Source organism: Equus caballus, chromosome 17, assembly GCF_041296265.1.
Source record: "Equus caballus isolate H_3958 breed thoroughbred chromosome 17, TB-T2T, whole genome shotgun sequence".
Lineage (NCBI taxonomy): Eukaryota > Metazoa > Chordata > Mammalia > Perissodactyla > Equidae > Equus > Equus caballus.
In genome coordinates this window covers 20,500,126-20,512,142 of record NC_091700.1, presented here as the reverse complement: position 1 = coordinate 20,512,142, position 12,017 = coordinate 20,500,126, and positions in this window count along the sequence as shown.

The window sequence follows — 12,017 nt, the reverse complement described above, 5'->3', positions numbered from 1 at the left end:
TGGGGCTAGTCTTTCTCAGCGAAAAGAGGAGGATTGGCGGCAGTTAGCTCAGGGCTAATCTTCCTCAAAAAAAAAAAAAAGAAATTGGGAAGAGTGGAGACAAGAGATGGGAGGAATCAAACAATAGTGTGAGAAAAAAAAGCACTAGGACATTGGGGGCAGAAGGAGTACCATAGAAAAACATCAGAGCATGTATAGCATGTTCAAAAGCTTCCAGTGGTTAACCGCAACCTCAGCACGGAGAACAAGGCTGAAGCAGCACGGGAAGATGATATGATTCCAGATCTCATTAACTAGTATGAATGTCTAGATTCAGATGTCTGTCGGTTGTCATACTGTGGCAACTACATGTTTCTGTGATGCTAAAAGCTATGCCACCGGTATTTCAAATACCAGCAGGGTCATCCATTACGGACAGGTTTCAGTGGAGTTTCCAGACTAAGACAAACTAAGAGAAGAAGAACTCGGTTACCCTCTTCCAAAAAAATTAGCCCTGTTAATAGCAGCAGAGCATTGTCTGATATAGCGCTGGAGGGTGCGAGGGTGGCACAAAAAGACCTGGCAGGGTTCTGCTTTGCTATACACAGGGTCTCTAGGAGTTAGAATCCACTAGACAGCACTAACAAAATATCTAGATTATTCACAGCTCGGTAACTGAAGAAAAGAAATGGGACAGGTTACAGGATAATCTCACCTATGGGTCAGGTATAGTAGCTCTTCATGAAATACAAAGGGAGAACTGAGTCCCATTTGTCAAGTGTGCTCAAATACACTACAGCTATTATTAAGGATCAATTAAGTTAATTTGTCAGTTCGTTGCTAACATCTGGTATCCACATTCTGGTGTAGTGTCAAGAAGTCCTGGAACAGCGGAGCAGGACTAACGGTCAATAAATTTAGATCACTGGGCTTGCAGTCTGCATCTGAACAAATCAACTAGAAATAATGGAAATTGACAATAAAATCTTAGTGGAAAAGGAACAAGAAATGTATTATTCTGCCTTTTCAAATAGTTTGCATGGATACTGTTTATTTTTCCACCTAATTTGTCATTTGGCATGGGCTAATGCATAAATAATAAATTAGGCTATTATTAATTACTGTTTTAATTGGAAAGAATACTTTGGCTTTGGAACTTTTTTGACTGAAAAAATTTTAAATACTCACGGTTTTTGATGATGTCTTAAATGTTAAATTTCCAGTCTCGTCTTCTTATTTTATCAGAAGAAAATTAGCTAAACTGGCACTTTCTCCCAGGAATGCTTTCATCACAGCTCAAAAACACTTGCTGGATGTGTGTAAAAAGCTATTTGAATTAGGTACAAAGTTAGAACTTCATACCTCCAATTTCACTCTATTCAAATTCAAATATGTTGATAATCATTTCCTGTACAATTCAAGACTACAGCTACCATCCTTGATGAGTATCTTTTCAGTAGTTTAGTGTTCATCCTGTCATGATAGCTGAGAATGAGAAAGGGCTGTGCCTAGAACTGGAGTTTAGAGGGAACAAGTTTTAACAGGATTAAAATGCAATACACTGGGGAAACTGAACAAGCTCGAAAGGAATCAGAGAATTTATAGTTGGCTGCCATGATCAAAAAAGGGATCTGGTAACATTTTTTCTTTGCTTTTTCCATTAAATCCCTGACAGCAGTATTTGATGCTTTGGATTTGTAGACATGATCTCAATTTTAAACTATTCTAGAACCCGTTCTGCTGATCATAAACCTACAGGGGTAAGCATTCTCAAGTTTACCTAGTAATAGGAGACTTTATCTTCAAACTGTTGTGGGATTGGGAAACGGAGATTTTTTTTCTACTCTACAACCCCGTGTGGTATACTGTGGGCCACAAAGAGTGAACTAGAGTGAATTGCATTTCCCCCCGCCAATGTCTTCAGATCATTATTACCTTTCTTTATTTTTTGAAAGGAGAGAGTACAAACAGAAATTACCAGCTACACACAATGACCAAATAAAATCTCTCCTTTAAATGTTTGTATTGCCATCACTCCAGTTGTCATCCCTCCTCACTACTTATGTGCTTCTGTACCCACTGGCTCATCACTCCAGGCTATGTTATAATATTGAAGGTCCTGGAATTGTACCACCCCAGATCAAGTAAGCTCAGACTGCAGACACAAAGACTCTCACCATCTCCAAGGCAAGTGAGTCAAGTCCTCTGGCCACCGCTCTACATCCAGCAACCTCAAATAGACCATTAGGACAAAATTAATTAGGGCTCTGATTTCTCTTCACCAGTCAATTTTCATAATATTCTTTACTTCCTGGCACTCCACCTAGATGTCCAGTTCTCACTCATTCCCAAACATTTCTAATGCACTTTTGGGAACTGCCATTCAAGAACCAACATTCTGTCATTTATGTACACATTCGTCTTAGAGATTTCTTCCATCTCCTTGACTTAAGTGAAATCAGTCTTCCTCAGTGGAAATCATTTTCCTTAATCTCTCACACTTTAGTATTTTAGGAAGAGAAGGTCAGGTGAGTATTCTCTTTGCTTTTTATGATCTTTCCAATGGCTTTCCCCCTAAGCACTCTGTTTGTGGATCTGTACCACTTGACTCTAACATCCTCCTACCCTTTCTCATTAATGCCATCCACCAACCTCTGATCTGTTTCTTTCCTTCGTTAAAGACTTTGGAAAATGGTTCATAGTCTTACCTTCCATTCTAAATCTGCTATTACCCTGAGTGAGTTTATGACATCCTTTTCATAGCTCATCATGCATTTCTCTCATGGATCACAAAATCTGCTTCTCCTTGTTCTATCAGTTAACTCCTTCCACTAAGAACTTTCCTTGAGTATAGTGTAGATTTATCCTGAAATGGATGAAGTGGTGTAACATTTTGGTTGAAAGCATAGATTTATAGCAAGGGAGATCTGGGTTTGAATCCTGACTCTTCCCTGAATAGTGCTCTAATTTGGACAAGCTACCTAATCTTTCTAAACTTCATTTTTTTTTCCAACTTTAAATTAGAGAGGATATTATTCAGCTAAAACAATAAATGATTGAATTATACCATACATTAAACTTCTTGGTAGATCATTCTCTCATTCATTTCTTCAATAAACAAAAATTTGAGTATATAGTACATACCACACTAGACAGGAAGAAAACAACCCTCAGCAAATACAAGAAAGGCCTTCCTCTTAAAATCTTATGGTCTACTGAATAATGCATACATTCTTAACCAAATAACCACTTTCGTGAATGCACAATTAAAAAGTATCATAAGGACTCTAAAGAAAAGGAAAGATGTGTTAAATAGGCAGATGGCAAAGAAAGCTGACCTAGACTGGTTATCCACAAGGTCTTGCCTCAAGAGGAGATATTTGTGCCAAGATCTGAAGATATAATAAACATTAACTAGATAAAGAGCTTTCGTTTTGTTTTGTTTTGCGACAGGAGAAGAAGAGAACTTTTCAGGTAGAAGAAATATCATGTGCAAAGACCTTATGTTGGAAAGGATCATTTTGGATTATGAGTATTGAAAGCATGCCAGTACGGCTCAGATAGTGAGGGAAAAAGCAGGTCTAGATGGGGCAAGAGAAGTAACCAGAAACCAGACTATTAAGGCATTTCTACACTATATTAGGGATTTTTGTCATTATTCTAAAAGCAATTAGAAGCCATTGAAAGGTTTTAGGCAGAGATGTCATGACCACATTTGTGTTTTTAAAAACTTCTTTCATACAAAAATTAATTGCCTTTATATGCCTTTGCAATAAATGATCCAAAACCAAAATTAAAAATCACAGTTTACAAAAGTATAGAAAAGGATAAAGCAGTTAGAAATAAATTTAACAAAAGAAGTGGAAAACTTATACTCTACAAACTTCAAGACTTTGTTGAAAGAAATTAAAGAAAACCTAAATACATGGAAAGTTACTCATGTTCATGGGTTGGAAAATTTAACATTGTTAAGATGGCAATACTCCCTAAGCTGATCTGCAGACTCAACACAATCCTATCAAAATCCCAGCTGTCTTCTTTGCAGAATTTGAAAAACTGGTACTAAAATTTCTATGGAAATTCAAGGGAATAGTGAAAAAAAGCTTGAAAAAGAAGAACAAAGTTGTAGAACTCACAGTTACCAGCTTCAAAGCTTATTACAAAGCTACAAAAATCAAGACAGTAGTCAGGACTGGCATAAGGATAGACATATAGAGCAACTGAATAGAATTAAGAGTCTAAAAATAAACTTTTGAGTCAGATCAGTGAAAACAGCAAAGTAGTGGATATCAAGTCTGTCCATCCATAAAAGCAACAATTAAACTGACAAAAACTGTCAGAATCAAATTTTTCAGAACTGTGGAAATTAATCAAAAGCCTACAACAACTAAGAAATGGTTTAATGAAGAAAACCAGCTGAATCTTATCAGAGAGCTTTTTAGTATTTTAAACTACTCTAGCCCCATCACCTACTCCTCAGCTGGGAAACAGCCTTGAAAACAACAGCCCACATCCCCAGTACTGTTACCTATTAAGAAAAGGAGCAGAACAGACCTTATTTTCAGAGAATTGTGGTTGCTTGTTTCAACCTATTTGGTGGCTCCCTGAGGGACCAACTCAAAGGGCTTGCCTTTATTTCTCCTAACTTGGAACTCTCCAAGTGCTGAGGTGGCTACAGGGGCAGCATTTAAAGGCAAATGCATTAGTTTGTGCTACTTGGGAAAGGGATAATAGTTGGGTAAAACAATAGGTTAACCAAAAATCTTGGCAGGAAAAGATAGTAAGGGATCTAATTTTCAAGACTGCAAAATTATAAAATTCATAGGTTCAGTTTTCAACAAAAAAAATTTTAAGGCAGGGGCTGGCCCAGTGGCACAGCAGTTAAGTTCATACATTCCACTCTGGGGCCCAGGAATTGCCAGTTTGGATCCTGGGTGCGGATGTATGTACCACTTGTCAAGCTATGCTGTGGCAGGCATCCCACATACAAAGTAGAGGAAGATGGGCACGGATGTTAGCTCAGGGCCAGTCTTCCTCAGCACAAAGAGGAGGATTGGCAGCAGATGTTAGCTCAGGGCTAATCTTCCTAAAAAAAAAGAAAAATTATAAGACATGCAATTAAACAAGAAAGTGTGGCCTATACACAAGATAAAAAAAATTAATAGAAAATGTCAATGAGGAATTAGACAGACTTTAAATCAACTATTTAAAATATTCTCAAAGAACTGAAGAAAATTATATACAAAGAACTAAAGAAATCATGAGAATAATATCTCACCAAACAGAGACTATCAATAAAGGAATATAAATTATAAAAAGGAAACAAATAGAAATGCTAAAATTGAAAAGCTCAATAACTGGAATGAAAATTTTACTAGAGGGGCTCAAAGGCAAGTTTGCACAGGCAGAATAAAGAATCAGAGAACCTGATGATGGGTCAATTGAGATTATCCAGTCTAAGAGAAAGAAAGAAAAAACCATGAGGATGAACTAACACAGCCTCAAAGACCTGTAGAACACCTTCAAGCATATAAACATACACATAATGGGAGCTCCAGAAGGAGACGAGAGAGAAAAAGATGGAAAGAATATTTAATAAAATTATGGCTGAAAACATCCAAAATTTTATGACATACATTAATACACATATCCAAGAAGCTCAACAAACTCAAAATAGTATAAATAAAAGCAATTGGCAAGAAGACACATTATAATCAAACTGTATAATTCTAAAAACAAAGAGAGATGCTTGAAAGCAGCAAGAGAGAATTCATCAAGTACACAGGATCTTCAATGATATTAACAGCTGATTTATCTTCAGAAACAATGGAGGTCAGAAAGCAGTGGAATGAGATATTCAAAGTGCTGAAATAAAAAACTGTCAACCAAGAATTCTATATCTGGCAACACAGTCCTTCAAAAATGAAGGAGAAATGAAAACATCTCCAGAGAAAGAAAAACTGCGAGAGTTTATTGCTAGTATATCTGAACTAGAAGAAATGCTATAGGTAGTCTTTTTTGGTGGAAGTGAAAAAACACTAGACAGTAACTCTAATCCACATGAAGAAATAAAGAGTGCTAGCAAAGATAATTACATTGTTAGATATAAAAGTCAGTATTAATTTATTTTGGTTTATCACTTCTCTTTTTCCTATACAATTTAAAAGACAATTGCATAAACCAATAATCATATGTTTAAGTTGATGAGCACACAATGAAAAAAGATGTAATTTGTGACAATAAGAGAGTAAGGATGGTAAAAGAGCCACATAAGAGCAAAGTTTCAGCACACTAATGAAACTAAGTTGGTATTAATTCGAACTAGATTAGTGTAACTAAGATGTTATTGCTAAGAAAATAACTAAAAACATATAGTAAGAGAAATGAGAATAAAATCAAAGTGGCACATTAGAAAATACTTAATTAATATAAAAGAAGCCAACAATGGAGAAATTGAGGAATAAAAAGATATGACATAGAAACCAAGTAGCAAAATGACAGAAGTGAATAGCTCCTTATCAGTAATTACATTAAATGTAAATGGATTAAACTCTATAATTAAAAAGCAGAGATTGTCAGAAGAAGTTTAGAAAATGATCAAACTATATGCTGTCTACAAGAAACTCACTTCAGATCCAAAGACACAAGTAAGTTGATATAAAAGGATAGAAAGAGATATTTTGTGCAAACAGTAACCAAAAAAGAGTGGGAGTGGTTATATTAATATCAAAGTAAAATTTAAAACAAAAATTGCTGTGAGAGATAATGAAGAATATTATACAATGACAAAAGGAAGAATCTAACAAGGAGACATACAATTATAAATATATGCACCTAACAACAGAGCCCCCAAATATATGAAAGTAAAATAAACTTTCACATTTGTGGTAAATTTATTTTTGACAAGGTTGCCAAGACAATTCAATAATAGTGACAATAGTGCAAGAAATGGTGCTAGGAAACTGAATATCCACATACAAAAGAATAAAGTTGAATCCCTACCTCAAACCATCTATAAAAATTCACTTAAGATGAATCAAAGAACTGAATGTAAGAGCTAAAACTATAAAAATCTTAGGAAAAAAAGCTAACAGCAAATTTTTGTGACCTTGGATTAGGTAAAGTTTTCTTAGATAGGACGCCAAAGCACAAACAAAAAATAAATAAATAGATAAATTGGACTTCAACAAAAATAAAAACCTTATGTTTCAAAGAATACCATCAAGAAAGCGAAAGGCCAACACATTCTCAAAAACGTAAGGCAACATTTGCAAATCATATATATGATGAGACTTCTATCTGGAATAGAAAAGAATTCTTACAACTCAATAATTAAAAAAACACATAACCCAATTTAAAAATGGGTAAATGATTTAAATAGACATTTCTCTGAAGGAGATATGTGAGAGGCCAATAAGCAAAATAAGAGGCTCAATCTGAGGGATTTTTAATTCAAAACCGCAATGAGACACCACTACACACCCGCTAGGGTGCATATAATTTAAAAAGACACATCATAAGAAGTATTGGTGAAGATGTGAGAAATTGGAGCATTCACACACTGCTAGTGGGAATTCAAAGTGGTTTAGTCACTTTGGAAAACATTTTAGAAGTTCCTCCAATGTTAAATATATAGTCACCATATGACTCATCAATTCCACTCTTAGGTATAAATCCAAGAGAAATTTAACATATGTCTATGCAAAAAATTTTACATTCATATTTATAACGCCTGTGTTCATAACAGTCAAAAAGTGAAAACAACCCGAACATCCATCACTGATGAATGGATAAATAAATGTGTAGTATCCATACAAGGGAATAGTGTCCCCTCATAAAAAGAGATGAAGTACTGATACATGCTATAACACGGATACTTTGAAAACATTATACTAAGTGAAAGAAGCCAGTCACAGAAGTCCACATATAGTATGGTTCCATTTGTATGAAATTATATAATTTATACAAAATTATAGCCAAATCCATAGAGGCCAAAAGCAAATTAGTAGTTGCCTGGGGTTGGGGGATTTGAGGAGAAAGGACAAGTGACTGGTAAGGGATTGGGATTTCCTTTTACAGTGTAAAAATGTTCTAAAATTGATTATGTTGATGGTTGTACAATTCTGTGAATATCCTAAAAACCACTGAATGATTAAATGGGTGAATTGTATGGTATGCAAATTATATCTAAATAAAGCTATTGTTTCAACTTTAATGTGGAAAATGCATTAGAGGATAGCCAGAGAGAGTCAGAGAAAGCAGTTAGGAGGCAATTGTATTAATACAGGGATAAAAGATGGTAGCTTGGATTAACATTTTAATGTGGTGATTGAAAGAGTAGATTTAAAAATTATTTCAGCATAAAATCAGTAAGATATAGATCGATGGATTGGATACGGATGATTAGGAAGAGAGATGCGCACAGAACGTAAGCTCCATAAGGAAGAATTGTGATCTATGTTCATTGCCATAATCTCCACTGCCTAGAATAATGCTTGGCTGATAGTGCTGAATAAATATTTGTCAAATAACTGAGTGAATGCATAAATGACTCCTATATTTCTTGTGTGCTTAGTTTCATAAATGTTGGTGCTATTTCCCAAATGCCAGCTGAATTTACAAGAAAAGATACATATCAAATACAAAAGCCTTTGAACTGGCATGTATAATGTATCATGGTGTCTTTCTACTGAAAACAGTAGAACAGTATTGGCTGCAAGGGTGGAGATGAATTTACTTTTCTTTGACATGTTGAACTTATGATGCCTTCAAGACATCCAAGAAGAAGTCTTGAGTACACAGTTGGCAACATAGATCTGGAGCTCATGACTGGTCAAGACTGGATATTAAAACTTGGGAAACAAGACAGTGTACACCTAGTTAAAAAATGTACATATCACGAACCAAAGAATGCTTAGGACTGAGGTGTGATTAATTCTAACATTTAATGAGCAGAAGAAGCGAATGAGACTGTAAAGAAAAGTGAGGAGTGATCAGAGAGGTGGAAGAGCAGCAGATGATACTGTCACAGAAGATAAGGGTCAAACATTTCTGAAGATTTAGAGATGGATCAAGTGTTGTGTTGCTAAGAAGTCAAGCAAGAAGAAGATTGAAAAACATCACAGTAGATTTAGTAAGATGAAGATCATTAAGGTTTGTAGAACTGTGTGGATGGAGTGATAGAGAAAGAAACAGCCCCCAGTAGGTTGTGGAATGATTAGGGGGAAACAAATAAAGAACACAATAGATGGCTTTCTTAAGAAGAGTTGTTGTAAAAAAAACAATGCTTGGTACATAATACACGCTTAATATTAAAAAATATATGAAGGAAACCAGTGGATTTCTTTTCATTTTCTAATGAAAAAAAAAGCTCAGTTCTCTATTCCTTGCAGAAACACAAATCAGCGTGCTCTAGAAATTAAAGCAAAGAAGAAACAACCTTCTCCAAAAGGCACACACACATGCTCAAGCTGGGAGTGAGTCTGAAACATAGTGGAACGGACAATCTGCTTTTATAGCATCTGGTTGGATTTTGATTTCTCTCCAAACCAGTAAAAGCAGCGAAATGGAAGTTTTTGTTACTTTAGAGATTTTCTGATCATGAAGGAAGCTTCCTTTGCTCTATGACTTGGGCGAATGGGCTGTAATGACCCCAGAACTGTGATCAATCATGATTTGCTATATATGCATATTCACTTATGTTTTTATTTGTTAATTCACTCATTCAGAATAAATGGAACGTCTCTGGTGCTCTGGAGCTACATCAAGGTCACCCTAGATGAAACAGACATTTTCCAGGAATCGCAGGGTTGGCCTTCTTTATTGTTTTTTTTTTTTTTTTTTTAAAGATTTTATTTTTTCCTTTTTCTCCCCAAAGTCCCCCAGTACATAGTTGTATATTCTTCGTTGTGGGTCCTTCTAGTTGTAGCATGTGGGACGCTGCCTCAGCGTGGCCTGATGAGCAGTGCCATGTCCGTGCCCAGGATTCGAACCAACGAAACACTGGGGCGCCTGCAGCGGAGCGCACAGACTTAACCACTCGGCCACGGGGCCAGCCCCTGGCCTTCTTTATTCTTTTCTCTTTCGTCCTTTCTTCTTTCCCCAACAAGTGTCCCTTTACTTCTTTTGCTCAAATGTCTAACGCCCTCCAAACTCAATCCTCCATCTCCAAGAAGTTCTAGAAAAACTATAAGAGCTCAAATGTTACCACTCTTAGGGGAATTTTCTACCTTAAAGATGAATCGGGGCCAGCCCCGTGGCCGAGTGGTTAAGTTCACATGCTCCACTGCGGTGGCCCAGGGTTTCACTGGTTCAGATCCTGGGCACGGACATGGCACCACTGATCAGGCCATGTTTAGGCGGCGTCCCACATACCACAACTAGAAGGACCCACAACTAAAATATACAACTATGTACTGGGGGGATTTGGGGAGAAAAAGCAGAAAGGAAAAAAAAAATAGATTGGCAACAGTGGGTAGCTCAAGTGCCAATCTTTAAAAAATAAATGAATAAATAAATAAATAAAAGCCATAAACTAAAAGAGATAAAACACTAAAAGTAGAATTTTAAGCATTGAGAGGACTTACATATTTGTTTATTCATTCAACAAATATAAATCACCTATTAAGCTCTAAAACTAGGTGATAGAGATTTAAAAAAATGAACCAGACACATGATTCCTGCCCCAATGTGGCTTACCTATGAATGTGGCTGTTATGTGTGTATACATGTGCAACCTTGAACTGCAGGGCAATGACTATTTCCACTTGCTGAGCTCTTTTAGTATGCACTAAAATTTAGGAAATAAAAAAAGAGAATTTATTTGAAATTTCGCTTATATTTTATCATTTTAAAAAGATATACCTTTATATTATAGTAAATATTTGTGGCAAGGAAGAGAAATAGCTGAGGGAAAAACCTGTTTGATGAAAGGTGGACAATAGACCAGAAGGAATTGGTTGAGAAATGCAAAGAGAAGAGAAGTGTGGCTTGAAAGCAGGGGACCTATGATCCAAGGGTCGTAACCTTGCAGTTGAACGCAGCTATGTACTTGTTAATTCTCCTCACAAATATACAGAAGTTTAGAATGGATTTTCAAAATTTTTCACAGGGAATTCGCATACTGTCTGAAACTCCAACACCACATTGAGCATTCGAGCTCTGCGTCAAGGTCAAGCGTGGTAGATTTGAGTTCCTAAACTCAAAAGCCTCAGGGCCTAGGCATTAGGCGATAGAAACACTAGAATTTGTGGTACTGGAGAGCACATATTCCAGCTCAAGGCATTCAAACTCAAAGTTTTTCAAAATACTTTACTAGCCTAAGAAAACATGGCTGCCAGTTTTCAATCTCTTGAACAGAGCTTCTGTTGTCTGAAGAAATATGATTAGGACAAATGTATGCCCCTCTCTTTGGACTCCTGCAGTGCCCTGGGACCGCTCCTTGCTCAGTTTCCCTTTCTCCACTTCTTCGTTCTTCCTAGATAATGCATCATGCTCCTAAATGACCACCTTCCCTCTCTTCCTGTTAGCGCATAACCTCTTAGAGCAATGACAGAAACTAAATATTAAAGCTAAATGTGACCTAATTAAGTGAAGACCCATGAAATTGGGAATGAGCCATCACCCATGATTTTCCCAGGTTTTACATTAGTGTGCCTCCAAAATCAACTCCTCTGACTCCCTGGGGGAAAGTTCCACGAGGAAATATTTCTGATGGTGGTACTAAGCAACCTGCTAATTTGGCTTTGATAAGTTCAGCCCTGGATGTTTTTACAAAACTGGATGTCTTTATAGTTCTTATTTTACAAAAACAATTATACAAAAAAAACCCTACAACCAGAGAATCTATTATAATTGGTTGACCTCAGGCAAAAATGCCTTAGAACAAACTTGTGAAAGCTGTTCGGTTGGATATTTCATCACTAAAAGAAGTGCTTTGGCCATCACATATAGAAAGAGCTAAGTCAAGAACTGAAGCACAGTTAATTGTCCTGGAGATGCAACAACTCTCCCCTAGCCCTCCAAGACATCTCTCACTT